This window comes from Chamaea fasciata, unplaced genomic scaffold, assembly GCF_029207755.1.
Source record: "Chamaea fasciata isolate MVZ Bird 193981 ecotype frontalis unplaced genomic scaffold, bChaFas1.0.hap1 SCAF_1, whole genome shotgun sequence".
Lineage (NCBI taxonomy): Eukaryota > Metazoa > Chordata > Aves > Passeriformes > Sylviidae > Chamaea > Chamaea fasciata.
This window is the reverse complement of record NW_027094086.1, coordinates 142,970,851-142,987,074: the sequence shown is the minus strand read 5'-3', so window position 1 is coordinate 142,987,074 and position 16,224 is coordinate 142,970,851.

Genomic DNA, 16,224 nt, shown 5'->3' with positions numbered 1-16,224 from the left:
GAAGAACAGGAGTAATATACCTGGAGCTGCACTCTCACCCTGACTATACAACTCAGCAGGGAGCAACCCTGGATGTAATGCTGACTGGTGTTACAGAAATCCATCATACTGAAATGGCTGGTGCCACAAAATACAGAAAGGAGATGAGGATTACCTCAGGCTGTGTATTGTCAGATATTCTGTATGGAAGAAATTCACACAAGCCAGAACCTTTTACAGGTGTGAGATATGAGACATCTACCAGTTCCCTCTTCATCCCTGTCTTTCCTGACAGCTGAAGTGTTGAATGGTATCAAAGGAATATCTGGTTCCTAGGAAGAAATCATATAAAAGCCCAGTGGTACATTTATATTTATTCCAGGAATAGGATAAGTTATTTGGTTTATAGTTAAACAGGAGGATCTATGCTCCCCATTTCCTCTGTATGTTCATCTGTAGCTCCAGTGTAAGGGCTATAGAGGCAGGTCTTATATACAGCTCACATGTGGGCTTCAGACTCAACCTTCTTCCATTAAGCTCCAATAAACATCCATTCATGGGCACCTTTGACCCCCAATGCTGTATCATCTCCATGGACAGACACAGCTGAGGAACACAGTGACACAAGAGGAACCAGAGGACATCAGAGTTTTCAACAAGTAAAAAAACCAAGAAACAACTGCAACAAAAAAATCCCAGACAAGGCTCCCCTCTTCCATCAAGAATGAGAAAAAGGTCCGGGTGAAACAAAAAAAAAACAAACAAACAAACAAAAAAAAAAAAAAATAGAAGAACGTATTGATGTGGTGACACATCTTCTGTACTTTTCTCAGTTTGGCAATCGGTTGAGGGATGAAACCAAAACGTATAAAAGAAATAAGGCTTGAAATCATTTGGATATATATTTTAATGGGGTAAATGTAGTTTAGACATGCAAATATGAACAGCCAGTGGGTTGCCCTCAGGAGCTGGGCACATATGTAAAGCACAGCATCCCATGGATGGTACAGCAGTGAACACCTCTTCAGGTGCAGCATCTCTGTGAGGAACATGAGCTGGGTCAGACTAAAGCTCTATGCAGCCTTGCATGCTGCCTCTTTTACTATTTCATAGCAGAGTTCCAGGAGAGCTTGTGAGAACAAGATAATGTGCAGCTTTGCCTTCCTGAATTGAATGTACTGTAGCCCAGCCTCCAGCAATGTGCAGCTCAGGGACTTGCTGAGCCAGAGGTAGTGTCTTTACGTTCCGCAGTTGCTCATGGACACTCAGCTGAGTCTGTTCTCCCAGAGCTGAATCCATTCTGTTCACGGGTGTGCAGCTGTGCCAGCTCACTAAGCAATGCCCCACTGGTGCTGCTGTCCTAGATAAGTGGCATGTGCTATATTTTTCCCTTTATCTAGGCTATAAAGTCAATGTGAAATTTGTATAAAATGCAGCACAGAAAAAAAAAAAAAAGAGAGTGAATTATTTCTATAGGTGGAAAGACTTTGAAGGTGACAGTACTATATTTCTTTAAGACTGACTTTGTGTTTGTTCCTGCAGTGCCCATTATGAGAAGATCATATAGTATGTTGGGTGTAGCTCTGTGCTGTAAAAGATCTCTTTTTTTCCAAAACAAATCTGTGTGTAGTTCTCTTCTTCTCCATATTTAAAGCAAATGGTCCTTTTTCATATAATTGTTGCATGGAGTCAGAGGCAAATATTGATAGATAGTGACAGAGTTTAATTTATTTCTTTGTTGAAGATTGATTTTTCTTGGGTTTCGACTGCACTGGCTGCCTTCCCAGAAACATTTCTGAATTTATCACTGCTGGGTGCCAAACTGAGATGGAAAAAACAGCTTTTAAATATAAAACCCCTCAAACTAGGGAGGCATTTCAGCTTGGTGAAGTTCTGGCCATAACCCTGAGTGCCATAGAGTAAGGGCAGCTGAGAGGAATTGAGGCAGTGATTTATTTAACAGTGTCAATGGAAGGAGATCAGCCTTAGAGAGGGATGCCCCTGTCTGCCATGGGGTAATTACTTCTCACTCCTAACTTTTGGTTCATGCTGAAGATCATTTCCTTCTCTGTCACAGTTGTGTCTAGGCACTGAGTGAAAGAAACGAGAGTGTAAACTGAGACAGACTTGTCCATCTGCAGTACTTTGCAGTATTCAGCACTCAGAGCCACTGTGGGAATCCAACTGCTCAAATCTTTGACGGGCAGAAGTTTCCCTTCATGTTTCCTGGCAGAGGAAAGCTCCTGGCCTTGCTTTTTGAGTCTTCCTGCTGACCAGCCTAGTGAGTTTTAATAGCTCCTTTCTGATGGCAGTGTCTGCAGAGGGCAGGGGGAAGCCCACTGCTGAGGTATGTGAGAGGTGACATTACTTGGAGGCACACAGGGAGGCAGCTGCTGATGTGACTTGTGTAATTATCGACATCACTGGAGCTGTACACACTTGTACACAGCTGAGCTCAGCCATGGTGCTCCTCTGGTGAAGGACAGCTGCTCTGTCTACTCTTAGTATCATCCTACAAGACAAATCAGGAGCTGAGGCAAAGTAACTTGCATTTTGTACTAAACTGGAAAGATTAAATACTTCTATCAACTTCATCAGACTGGACTCAGAGTGAAGATATTTAGGTTTTGTGCCAGGATCTGTGGTGTGTGGCTCAGGCTGCCAACAGCAGTCCATGTAAGCACCACTGCACCTTTCAGCTGGTGAAGTTACCCTGACTTCTGTCTGTGTAAAACCCCGTGTCGCAGCTACTCCTTGTTGGACTCATCTGGCTGGGCAAGCTCTCAGCACATCCTCCATGAAGGGGTTGCAGGGGGGGGGGGGAATGTGGAACAAACAGAAGTGGAGACAAGAGGTTGTAGAGCAGTGTCAGGAGAAACACCCTCTTCCATCACAAGAAGATCAAGGCAGTTAACAAAAAGTCTGGGCACCCGACAAGATCAAACCAAACTCCACTGCTCAGTCTGCTCAGAGATCCTCCCCTCCCTGCAGCAATGCGGCAGAGCCTCTCACTCCCTCTAACGTTAAAACAATGCTTAATTTAGAAGAAAAGGAACTCCCATTGTTCTGATCTCTGGTTTTCACCGCCTCAGGGAAAATGGAATGCCCCTCTCACTTCCCAGGTGGGAAAGTGAAAGCCCACACACTTAGTTCTTTCCCAGTCCTTCCCCTTTGCACTGAGCTCTCATCCTAGTGAGCCCTGCTTCCCTTGAGACAGGAGAGGCCTCAGTGCTGGCAGGGGAACCTGGTGTCTCCTCTCAGTGAGAAGCACCTCCCAGCTGATTCATTCAGGTCGAAGAGGAGAAACTCTCTTTTTACCATGGATCTCACCTTTCTGAAGACTCTTTATAATTAATTCTGCTCCTCTCTGAGCTTGGCAGCAGTGGCTGGTGCTGCGAAGCACAGCAGCCTTGCTGATAAGCCCTGCACTGTGCATATCTTCCTTTCTTTGAATGTTTTCTATCAGGAAAGCATCAATTTGTATTTCCGATAGAAATTGCTCCCGGCTGCCAGGCTGGCTGGGCTTTTCTCTGACAGAAGTGGAGGTGTACTGGAATGTTTCTGCTCTTCTGTGGCATCAAAGGAAGCAGCATGTAACGCAGAAAAAGGACAAAGGGGGACGCAGTCACTGCTTCCTGATTCCCTGCCAAGCAAAGGTGCCATGGAAGAGCCTCCCTTTCCCTTTGCCCTTCCCAGCAGATGGTTCTGAGTGAGCACAGGAGTGCCACAATGCCACTTTTTTCTTGTCCCAGTGTTAGGTTCTACCATTCAATTTGGAGTTTTGACAGCACTTTATTTTAAAGGAAGCACACTCCTCCTTTAACTTCTGCCCCGGTGATGGGAGCTGCAGACCCTACTGGTTCCTTTGAGGGGAATGCAAGATATCCCTCATACTGAAATGACTGGGATGTGTTTCTGGTTTGAACTAACAGTATGCTGGGTGGATTTCATCACACATGGAGGGGAAAGAAGTCTGTAATCCCATATCTTTCATTGTACACAGGCTTAGGTCCTACTGTGGTGCTCTTTGCAGCATGATAATACCATATTGAGGAAAGTCTGAGGAGCTCAGGTTGAATATGGAGAGGTTTCTCTTCCCACCTAGGTAAATTCTAAAGCACAGGGTAAGATTTCAGCTGTTTAGGTAACAAATACATTTTCTGTATAAAAAGCCCCAATGGCTTCCCTATGCACTAGAGCACACCTTTGGGTAGGTTTAAAACTGTACAACGTGTCCTAATGCTTCAGAAATCATCTAAAAATAGTATGTACAAGAAAACAGGAATAAAGAGATGGCAACACACTGTAATACCAAAGCACCTTTCAAAAATTGATCCTGGGCATAATCTCTAATTTTTTAAAACTTAACCTTAGGAATTAGCATTAAGAGGGATAATAATTCCCTAGCTATATCAGAGCAGAACTAGTTCACAAACAAAAATTCATTAAGGAAAACTCCTTGGTAAACTACAGTGAAAATGACTGGAGGGATTCGCAGTGCCCTTGAGATGTATCAGTTCTCTGAAAACCTAATACAGAGTTTAGTGTATGCAGATACCTGCCTCAGAAACAGCAAAGAGAAATCACAGTAAAACCAGGATTTCTGTTTAACTTGTACTGCTCTCTGAGTTCCTCTCAATATATGGTTTGCCTAAATCTTTAGAATTTAGCACCTAACCAAGCTGTTTTTTTCAGGGCCATGGGGTAGGGAAGCTCCAGGCAATGTCCTACCAAAACTTACTTCTAGTGTGCAAAAAAAAAAGCAAATGGTGCTGGTTAACCTCTAGAGTCTGTCAGATTGCTGTGGGGGCCCTGATACGATATTTCTGAAGATTCATCTAGTTCTCAGCAGAGGTTGTTTTGTCACTATTTCAATTTCTGCTGAAGACAACCTTCTGGAACAAGCTGTGTGTGTTCAGAGAATTCCACTCAATCCATGTCATGGTCCATACAGCTGATCTCATCCTATCTGCACACACCTATAGCCCAGAAACTTCTCCTCAGAGCAGAACATCATTTCCATTCACTTCTAGATTCCTTTAGACTAATCAAGTCATAAAAAGCACTTTAGCTTAGCTGATACGCTCATGCAACGTCCATCTCACTTAGAGGTAATTGAGCAGGGGATATATTCAACACATACAGAATTTAAAGTAAAAAGCATCTAGAATCCAGTGTTGTTGACTGGAAAGTATTGTACTCATCCTCCAGCTGTTTCTAATTACAAATATGTGTTATGAAATATTCGTTTATTTAGGCATTGCAGCTCACTTGACAGGGAAGATGAATGATGTCATCAGAACTCCTTTTATTTATTTTTCTGGATGAGGGATGTGGTATTCCTGACATTAATATGCAACCATTGTGCAAGATCCCTTCACAGGGATATGTTGATCTGCACTTGAAAATGGATAAAATCAGAACTTGTCATGATTGTTCCTGGAGGAACTCATTTTAATTGGGCTTTTGCTGTGAGAAGAGCGAAAAGTGACACTGAAATTTGAGAATTTGCTTTAACTTGTAGCCATATCTGGAATTTAAATTGTGATCTCCCATATGGAAAGCAAAAAAAAAGAAAAAAAAGAAAAAAAAAAAAACAACCTCTAGGATATTGTATTGCCCACTCCATTATGTGGTAGTTAATAATTAAAACCATGCTGCAGTTCCTTTTATGAATTCATAATGTGGAGATGAAGGATTACTGCAAGTTGTAATTTAACATACAATAATCTTGACTGTATTTCAGTTATTTGCTAGCAAAGCCTAATTTCCTTTCTCGATTTTGATGAGACAAAAAAAGAATTAAGATCAGATGTTTCCTCGGCACTTGTGCAATTCTGAAGTGCCTTCATTTAAAAGAAAATAAAATTGCACACAGTTTGCTAGAGTACCTCTCCAAAGCCCATCTTACATGTTACACAACAGACCTCCCCATCCCTTGGGGACAGGCCCATGCCTGGCTGCCCTGGGGGCTGCTGCTGCCCATGTGATCAATGTCATCCCTGCAGACCTTGGGCACACACTCTGATCCATCATGAGGGGAGTGGATGGCCTGCAATTTCCTAAGGTAGCCTTATTATATTTATATCCCCAGACACTGCAGCCAGCACCTAACCCTGGGCACAGCCAGGAGCTCTTCTCTCAGCTGTGTTTACCTGCTCCTGCAGCAGCTCAAGGCCTGGCCAAGCTGAGCTCGGGAGCAGCTGGCACAGAAACACCTCCTGCCCAGCAGCTTCCCGGGAGGGGAGGGAAGAGTGCAGACAACTAAATGGACTCTGAGGTTAGCAAGACAGCATGGTGTTTTGTCAAGTGCATTTTCTGTGCTGGCTGTCACAAAGAAGCCACTCCCTAGCTTGAAGGGGTAAAGGAAGAAACACTGAAGCATCTGGAATGACACAGTTGGTAACTCCAAGGAGATGGGTACACTGCGCAAATGTGTCCCAGCCCCTAGGACAGCACAGCCCATCAGCAGTGCCTTCCTTGCACAGTAGTTCCACTTACACACAGGAGGGCACATCACAGGTAACCACATGCAAAGCCATTAGGGTTTTGTGGGATCAAATCAGTGTCCTGGTTTCCAACTGTGCACTTACACCGAGTCTGAGCTGACAGGAGGAATCCCTTGGTTGTGCCCATATTAACAGGACCCTGCAGTGCCCACACCATGTGCTGGACCATGAGTGGACCTGGCTGAGACTGTGGCATTGAGCTCCCGAGGCCTGTGAGTAACACATGCCGGGCACATCTGTGCTGGTACACTGAACAGTGCCAGGGAACGTACCCGGGGACTGCACCTACATCATTTCTGATGGATGGCCCAAAGCATGGCTTTAGATGTGGCAAGGCAGTCCTCTCCCAACCCCAGCGCTTCTGCCCCATGAGCAGGACATGTGCTCTTAGCCAATATTTCCAAGGATTGTGGGGAGGAGGAGGATAGGACCTGCCTGTCCACTCTCTCTCTCTCCCCCTCTCTCTCTCTCTCCAGCTGCCATAGTGAGTGAAGAGTCTGAAATGGCAGATATCTGTCATTAGTAAAGGGCTGGCATGCAGCCCTAACTGCAAAAGGTTGCAGACCATGTGAGCTACCAACAAGGTCTCACAAGTGCTACGTGCAGTTTGTCACAAAAGCTGGCATTTCTGGCTGCAGCCAAGGACTGGTTTCTGTATTTCCACGTCTGCATACAGCTTCCAACACCTTTAATGCAAAACAGCACTGCTCAATTCTAAAAAGCTGTCTGTACTTTACTTGTCTGCTATTTCTTCATATTGCTGCTGGCAAATCTTCTTGCCAAAGAAGCTGTGGGTACAAGCATGGTCCTTGTAGATGTTGACCACAGGCACAGCTGCTTCCTAGCCAGCCAGATGTGGCTTTTTGCAGTGTAACTCTGAATGCGACACATGCAGATAATAGTGTAGTATACATGGGACACATCTCCAGACTACATGGAAGAACTGTGAAAACAGGAGTAACTGAATACCAGCCACTGTTCTGTCTGCACACTGTTCTCTGTGGGAGCTCATGCTCTGGGTTAGACCACAGGCAAACAGAAGCACTGCATCCCATACAGCTCCATCCACAATCCCCTTGTCTCTGGAGCCCTCTGTTGTATCTAGTGTTGGGCTGTCTGGATATGTGCTATTATTTGAGAATTATTTGAGCACTTACTGTGTTGCAAAGGTTAATTACTTAGGTTTTTTTTTTTTAAGTTGGGAAAAAGAAAAGTGCTGTGTAAGTGTTCCTAAGCATTATCATGTATTATAGAACAGTGGTTCACAACCTCAGGTTTTTTCCAGGTACTTCTCTGCAGCTTTAACTTCCTATCTTGGTACCACACAAATTTCAATTATCAGTACTAGTTCAGCAGACCATGTATCAAATGATAATTCTCAAAATGTGAGAAATAATAAGAATGTTTTGCCACTATAAAACTATGCATATTTTAAGATGTCATTTGTTATATACCATATAAAACATACACATTATCACATATGTATATATTACAAACATGTATACATGTGTGTATGCATATATGTATGCATGCATATGCAATATGATAAATTATTATATGATAAATAGTACTTATTCACAGATGCTGCTGTGATAATATACCCGTGAGAAATAACATGCAGGTCCCTTTAAGTTCACAATGTCTGTGTTTCTGACACTGCCTTAGTATCAATGATTCATAGCAAACACAAGATTATATAGTAAATTATACACATCAAATCAGTTACCATCATAGTTTGCTATCAAAGGCTCTCCTGGATTTAGCTCACTATTATTTCAAGAACTGTGAAGACATACTGGTACTGCTGAAGGGTTCTCTATCAGCATAGTGACAAGGTGACCATGTAAAGATCCAGTCAGAAACTGGTAGGGAAAGGGTTTTAATTTCCTCTGTCACACTGATATAAATGGCATCTTTTCACAGTACAATGTGCTTGTGTGCCATATGCAAACACAGGAGAAGCGACAGTGAAGGAAAGCCCAAAATGCTCGGTACCAAGTCACATATATGTCTCAGAGAGTTTCGCTGATTTAATGGCTATGAAAAAATACTGCAAGGACAATCTCATTGAGCAAGAATCAATGAAAGGGTTGGGTTTTTTTAAAGGAAATTAATTCTGAAAATAATGAGTGGTTCTACAGCCATGTAATTAGCAGGTATTTTCAGTTTTTCTTCAGAAGGAATGCCAGGCACCATTCATGTGATTGACAAGGACAATGCTGGTGTGAACGATGTATGGATTTGTATAAGCAGGACTGAAAGATATGAGAAGAAAGAGTTTGTGATAGGTGTGAAGACTGGCAGCTGAAGGGCTGTGGGAGAGGGAGGTCAGTGACTAGAAAGTAATGAAAATACAAAATTAAAATAGTGGAACATAGACTTGTTTGGTGGCCCTGTGTTCAGAGGAGTGGAGATCCCACCATGTAAGGGGAGTCTCTGTTTTGAATCAAGAGAAATGTTTTGTCTTTTCTCTCAGGTCTGTGGCTGCAAGAATAGGGAACTGCAGAACTATTCTTGGCTGGCTAAAATTCAGCCTGCAACTAGCCTTACATGCTCTAGCTTAGGGCAGCTGAGTCTTCAGACCACTGGTGGCCTGACATGGTAGAGTGACTTGCAGAGCCAAAACCCAGTGATGCTGGCAGACTGGTGATCCATTGGTGGGAACACAACTGACTTGTGTTCTAGTACTTGTATAACCAGCATTGCAACCCAGAAACATGAGGTGACCGGCATATGAGGTCCTGGGACCACCCACTGAAGTTAAGTTCATAAAGAATGAGTCGTTTGGGCAAATTGTAACAATATCAGTAGCTCAAAATACAGCACTTGGCAAAAATATTATTAGTGTGCCTTACACTGAAACCAACAGATCCAGCAGAATGCCATAAATCTTCTCAGAAACTAGAATTGCAGGATTGCTTTTGGCAGCATGACCACACTGTGACTCTACAGCGCTGAGCCCACACCATACAGAGCTTTCCCAGCTGCCACCTTCATCAAATATTTTGTCTACTTGCAGCTCCTTGGCTTTTTCAATGGGTTTAGCAATATCAGGATGATATTTTTAAATGTCATTGCTAATACATTTTAACTACACGCTGACAAAGATTTTGTATTATTATAAAACCTGAAACCTATCTTCGGTGTAGCAAAGTGAGGATGAAGGCATTACTTTTGGAAAGAACATCAGCTTCATTTCAAATTTTATGTCAAGAATACATCTGTAGATAGAGTTTATGTCATAGCTGATTGCAGGCACATTTAGATGTCAAACTGCTCATTTGCCAGACAAAACAAAATGGGCATCTAAGTACAATACAATGTGCCTGCAATTATATGTGCCAGCAAAAATGACACCTGTAGATGTTGTCAAGTGCAAACATCTAAGAACACTTGAAATCATTTTCAAGCACATGAAGTTTGAAAAAAGCAGGACATGAATATCTAGGCGAGTACAAAGCACATCCTGCTTCTGCCCATGGAGAAATACCCACTCAGTAATCTTGAATCCTTCTGATTTTTACATTTCTGCATCTTAGTCTTTTAAGCCTTAAACAAGATAAATATAATAATAATTAAATAAAATCTTAATATAGTCCTACACTGTGTTACTTTCCAAGACTGCTGTTATTGTTTGTTCTTTTTCCTTCTTTTTTCTCTTCCTTTCCTCTCTCTCTGACATGGTAAACGCTGCCTGGCTGGTTCCTCCCATCACTATTCAGGGAAGGTTCACAGAAGTGGTTAGCCTTTTGAGAGTGCAGTTTTACCCTCAGTGCCAATGAGTCCACACCTTGGGCCTTTATGTCAAGAGCCTCTGATCACAACGAGTCTCAGTGAGGTCTCTGCCAACATTTCTTTTTCCATGGAGCTACCATGAGTCATGAATGGGTCAGCAGCTTAGAATGTAAAATAATTTAAAATAAGGGTCACAATTAAAAATTAGAAAGTGATCTAGTGGAACACAAAAATAACTCTCTTGCACCTGAGACCTGGGCAACAGCCCACCATTCCCCTCAGGTGTCTTGGGGAGCTGCCCAGGGCACACTGTTGCACTGTGAACTGTGAGCACTTTCCTCCAGTAAAGGAAGCCTGGATGTGGCTCATTTTGAAAATGTAACCCACTGGTGCCACTGTGTCGGGGCCAGAGCATTGACAAGGCTGACATGAGGCACTATTTTTGCAGAAGAATTACCTATTGCTTAATGCATGACAAAACTCTGCCAGCTCAAAGACTGTGTCCATATTCAGAAAGATTAGCAAAGCAACTCTTTCCGGACTGCCATAAGAACCACCAAACTTCAGATGGTTCCAGGGGATTTCTTTTTTTAGCATCAGGAATGTATAGTGTAGCATATGTAGCATGTCAGTATGATCTGTTGAGGCTCTCCACTTTTTCAGCGAGACAAGTGTCTTGTCTCACTCCTCAGGGAAGGGAGGGTGAGACAAGACACTTCAGAAACTCCACTTGGGGCTCTTTAAGGCTTTTAGAGGACTCTTTGCAGCCTGTGTTCTTGGCTGAATGCCCGCAGAGGACACAGGAGAAGGCAGCTGTCCATGAGCCCTTTCCTGCCCACGGCTCTGAGCCTACCCCAGCAGCACCATGTGCTTATCCTGATGCTGAGGATGAGGGGCTCCCTCCACAAGGCCACCCCTGGTAGACTGCAGCAGAGGCTGCCTGACACAGAGCAAATTCTCACTCACCATTGCTGTTCTCAGTAATGCTGTCATGGCAAATCATGGAACAAAAGGATATACTCCCCCATCTCCATTTTGGTAAAGCTGTCACCTCCTCCAACAACCATAAAAAGAAGAAGCTGGGAAAGGCAAAACATGGTGTGTCTTTATTGTACTTCCTTAAATAACTTCAGAGTTTTCCCAGGATTACACAGTAACTACAACTATTAATATTGCATTCCTGAATGTGTTTCTAAGTGTGTCTCAGCCATGTTCCTCAGATGCATTAGATGGCATTACTCTTCTGGGGCAGTCTTGTCACTCTCCAAAGCTCTTTGTTCCATCACTGTGCATGGCCTTTGTAATGATAATTTGGTAAGAGAGTCTGATACTTAATAATTTAATTTTGGAACTTCTGCTTTATGTGTGATGTGCGTTTTGTGTGCTGATATGAAATGGCACAGTTTCAAAATAAAATTGTGCTCTTGATATTTCAGATACTGCAGATAAGTGTAAGCACTATTGCCTGTTTATAGCTTTATTTGCTGTATTTGATGTGATACTTCTGGGTTGGTAGTTTAGAGATCTGTGTTCTCTGATGAAGCCTGGAGGAGCTGCTAGAGAAGAACCAGTAGTTTTCTTGTACCTGCCATCTACCAGCGTCCCTTGGCCCTGACCTCTTGCATCCAATTTATAGAGCAAAAGGTAAAGGAAGCTGCCAGGTCTGTTTGGAGTCATGCCTTTTCATTGTGATGACCAGAGTGGGACTGACTGTTTTTCTTCAACTTGGCTACTGACATGGAGGAGATTTTCAAAACTAAGAAATTAAACTGAAGCAAAATTGATTCCAGAATACAATTTCTGATTAAACTGTTAGTTGGCTTTTAAACTGAAGAAATCAAAAGGTGATGTGGACAGTGTGTTGCTGCCAGACCAACAGGTTATCAAATAACCCCTCTGGAAAGCTTTCTTCTGTTATGGAACAAGGAGAACAAGGAAGCTGGAGTAGGGTATGGAGCACAAGTCATATGAGGAGCAGCTGAGGGAGCTGGGGGTGTTTAGCCTGAACAAAAGGAGGCTCAGGGGTGACCTTCTCACTCTCTACAACTGCCTGAAAGGAGGCTGTAGCCAGGTCAGTCTCTTCTCCCAGACAAACAGTAACAGGGGGAAGAGGGCATGGCCACAAGCTGTGCCCATTGAAGTTTAGGTTGGACATTAGGAGGAATTTCTTCACAGAAAGGATGATCAGACATTGGAATGTGCTGCCCAGGGAGGTGGTGGAATCACGGTCCCTGGAGGTGTTTAAGGGAAGACTGGACGTAGCACTCAGTGCAGTGGTGTGGTTGACACGGTGATGTTGGGTCATAGGTTGGATTCAATGGTCTCAGAGGTCTTTTCCAACCTAATTGATTCTGTGATTCTGTAATGCCACATTGAGTCATAATACAAATTCCTGAATGTGTTCTGCCGAAGCATTTCTTACAGAGGAATGCTTGGGTGGCTCCCTGGGCCTTGTCCATTCTTGTGCCTGTTTTTATAGTTCCTGTCTGGCTGATTGGCACAGCACATGGTCTGAGTCTTGCTGGCACCATTAGTTACCCTTGTACACCATACAAGAACAATTTTTTGTCATTCAACTTCAAATTGATAGGAATTACAGTCCACTAGAATGGTGTTTTAAACACGAAATGGAGAATAAGGTTAGATGCCAGGAATTTATCATAAATATGAGTGAAAATGTCTGAGTGTAGAAAACCAGCTGGCATAAGGAATTTTCTGGTCCAAAAGAAACATAACTTGACATGGTCTTACTTCTCCTGACTTCTGAAACAAGAGGATGCAATACCTAGAACTGTACCCAAATTTTGTCTTGGAACTCATTCTCTTGAAAACTTTCCAAAAAAGGAGTAATATACAGGCAGTGTGAGAGCAGGGATACCAGGGCCTGCTCCTGGATAATCCGAATGTTGAGGATCAGTTTCATGGGGGGTGCACAGGGCATGTCTGCATGAAAGTTTGAGTACCTGCAATGGGCACATGGGCCTCGGGGGCTCACACCTTAAAGTGCCATGCTGGGGAAGGCTGAGTCTGCCGGTCCCAGCTGCTGGGCAGTTTCAGTGTCCCAGGCCACCTCGTGGAAGGATCTTTCCAGAAACTGGGGAAATGTGGGTATATACTTAGTGAAAAGCTCCTTCTACCTCATAAAATTATGTATTTGCAGGCAAAATGCAATATAAACTAAAGTGTGAAGGAAAATCTCACTGCTCAAGAATGCTTCAAGAAGACAGACTGAAGTGGTCATATTAAAATGTTTAGGAAGCTGCACATCCATTCAGAACAGGGCGGCTGCAGCCCCACTGTGAGACCAGAGACAGGAATGCCTCTAACAGCATGTTTATGATCAAATACTGAAGTTAATTGCTGGAAAGGATTAACTACTGTCTGGCTGATAAAATGAATTCGTACTTTTCAAATACCTTACAAATTTCCACTGCACTGGACAGCTGTTTGGAGCATTTTCAGCAAAACCAGGAGCATAGTTAAATAAAGGAAATGCAAAACGAGTCATGCATTTAAATTTCTAGTACTGTAGAAAAATGTGCAATCACAGATTAACACATAACTAAATTCTCTCAAGTGAAAAATGTCATGTTTTGTGTGGAGAGAAAAAAAAACCAAACCAGTGTGGAAGCCAAGGGAATTCCTAATTTTTAATCTAATTTCCCTCCCAAAGTGTATCAAGTAATTTGTAATTTATTTAAAACTGATGTGCATGCCAGTTTAGTAATACTGTCAAGTGGAAAACAGGGATAGACATGCAGACTGCAGGATGTGCCTACATTCAGGTATCTTAGGTATCTGCATCTCTTGTTTGCTGAAGAGACACAAAAAAACCTACAGCACAAGTTACAATCAAGTTCATAAATTGCTCCAGAATTCACTCGTGCTTTGTCTTTATCTGAAAGGATTTACAATTAAGTATGTGACAAGTCACTGAAAGTTACTATGAAATAAAATAGAAATTAGGGGAAAAAAATAAAGAGGGAAGTAAGAGTGTGTGTGTTTGGGGTTAGGAATTCATCAGCCTGATGGAGGTGAAGCTGCTGCAGTCCCATGGCCTCAGGCCCAGCTGAAAGGAAGACTGAGTGTGCACCTGCAGTGGGAACACACAGTCCCAGTCCAGATATTCCTGTGCATGTGTCCACCTGCACAGAGCCTCGACACATGGATCATTCTGGCCCCTTGGAGTCCCTGCTCTTCCAGTTGCACTCACACACATATATAGAGTGGTTTGGGTTGGAAGGGACCTTAAAGATCATCCCATCCCAATCCCCTGCCATGGGCAGAGACACCTTCCAGTAGACCAGGTTGTTCAAAGACCCATCCAACCTGGCCTTGAGCACTGCCAGGGATGGGGCAGCCATAGTTTCTCCAGACAACCCATTCTGCGGTCTCATTGCCCTCACCGTGAGGAATTTCTTCCTAATCTATAACTTAAATTTCCCCTTTTTTGAGTTTGTGCCCATTACTCCTTGTCCTATCACTCGTTGACAAAGAGCCCCTCTCTGGCTTTGCAGTAGGCCCCCTTTAGACACTGAAAATTTGCTATGAGTTTCCACACAACATTCTCTGAACAGCCCCAAGTTTTTCAGCCTGTTGAGTATGTGTATGCATGTACATATCCACTGACCCACCATGGCCTCTCCAGAGGCACCCCAGGAACATGGCCACCATGGATCTCTGCCTCTTTTCCTGTGGCAGGCACTTGGCTTACATAGTCACAGGAACAGAACAGAGAGCCCCTCAAGCTGGAAAATGGTCAAAAAGGTCAGACTGTAGTGATAGGTTGTGAAGGGTATGATTAGATATTTGTACTGACCATGGTGCACCACCAGCCTCTTTTACCCTCTTTTCTCTCCATTTCCACACAATTTTCCATCCCTTATCCACATTAATCCCTTCTCTTTACAGCTTTGATCCTTCCTCTAAACATTCTATATATCTTTCAAGACATTCTCCAAGACATGACATTGTTCAATAAAGACACTGAGCTGCTGAATTGTGTCCAGAGGAGGGCTATGGAACTGGGGCAGGTTCTGCACCACAAGTTACAGGAGGAACAGCTGAGGGAGCTGGGGGTGTTCAGCCTGGAGAACAGGAGTCTCAGGAGGGGACATTATTGCTCTCCACAACTCCCTGAAAGGAGGCTGCAGCCAGGTGGGGCTTGGCCTCTTATCCCAGGCAACAAAAAACAGGACAACAGGACACAGTCTTAATCTGCGCCAGGGGGCGTTTAGGTTGGACATTAGGAGGAATTTCTTCAGAGAAAGGATGATCAGACATTAGAACAGGCCGCCCAGAGCGGTAGTGGAGTCACTGTCCCTGGAAGTGTTTAAGAAAAAACTTATCGATGTGGCCAAGTGGCACCACATGGTAGTGTTTGGACTCCGTGGCCTCAGAGGTCTTTTCCAGCCTAACTGATTCTGTGATCCTTGCACAGTCCCAAGATGTTCTTCCAGGTTCCCCATGGGTTACCCAGAGCTGCTCCTGGTGACTCCTCGGGTGGGTCTCTCCTGGACCACAGGACTGACTGCCAGCTGTGACAGCCTGGGGAGCAAGCCCCTCGTGGGCCTCCTGGCCCCGGTAAAGCTTTCGGGGTCCCTTCCCCCATCCTTATTCTCTGCTTCTTCGTGCTAATGGCAATCAGCCCTTACTCATCGGTCAACAGAGTGAGGGTGTATTTTGCCTTCTCGGCCCTACGGGGCACAAGCCACGTCTGCCCCGAATCATCACAGCAGGGAGCCATTGCTAGAACCCTGCTCGGATCAGGTGCTTTTCTGGCAAGATCCAGACTCAAGCCCAAGCGCTTGCCTCCCTTCCGTCTGCCCAATCTCCCTCGCTGCCTCCCTCTCCGTCTCCATCTCTCCATCCCCCTCTTCCTCCCTCCCTCCCTCCCCCTCTTCCTCCCTCCCTCCCTCCCTCTCTTCCTCCCTCCCTCCCTCTCTGTCCCGCCTTCCCGGGCCGGACTCGGAGTTCTCGCGAGAGCCCGGGGTCCGCTCCC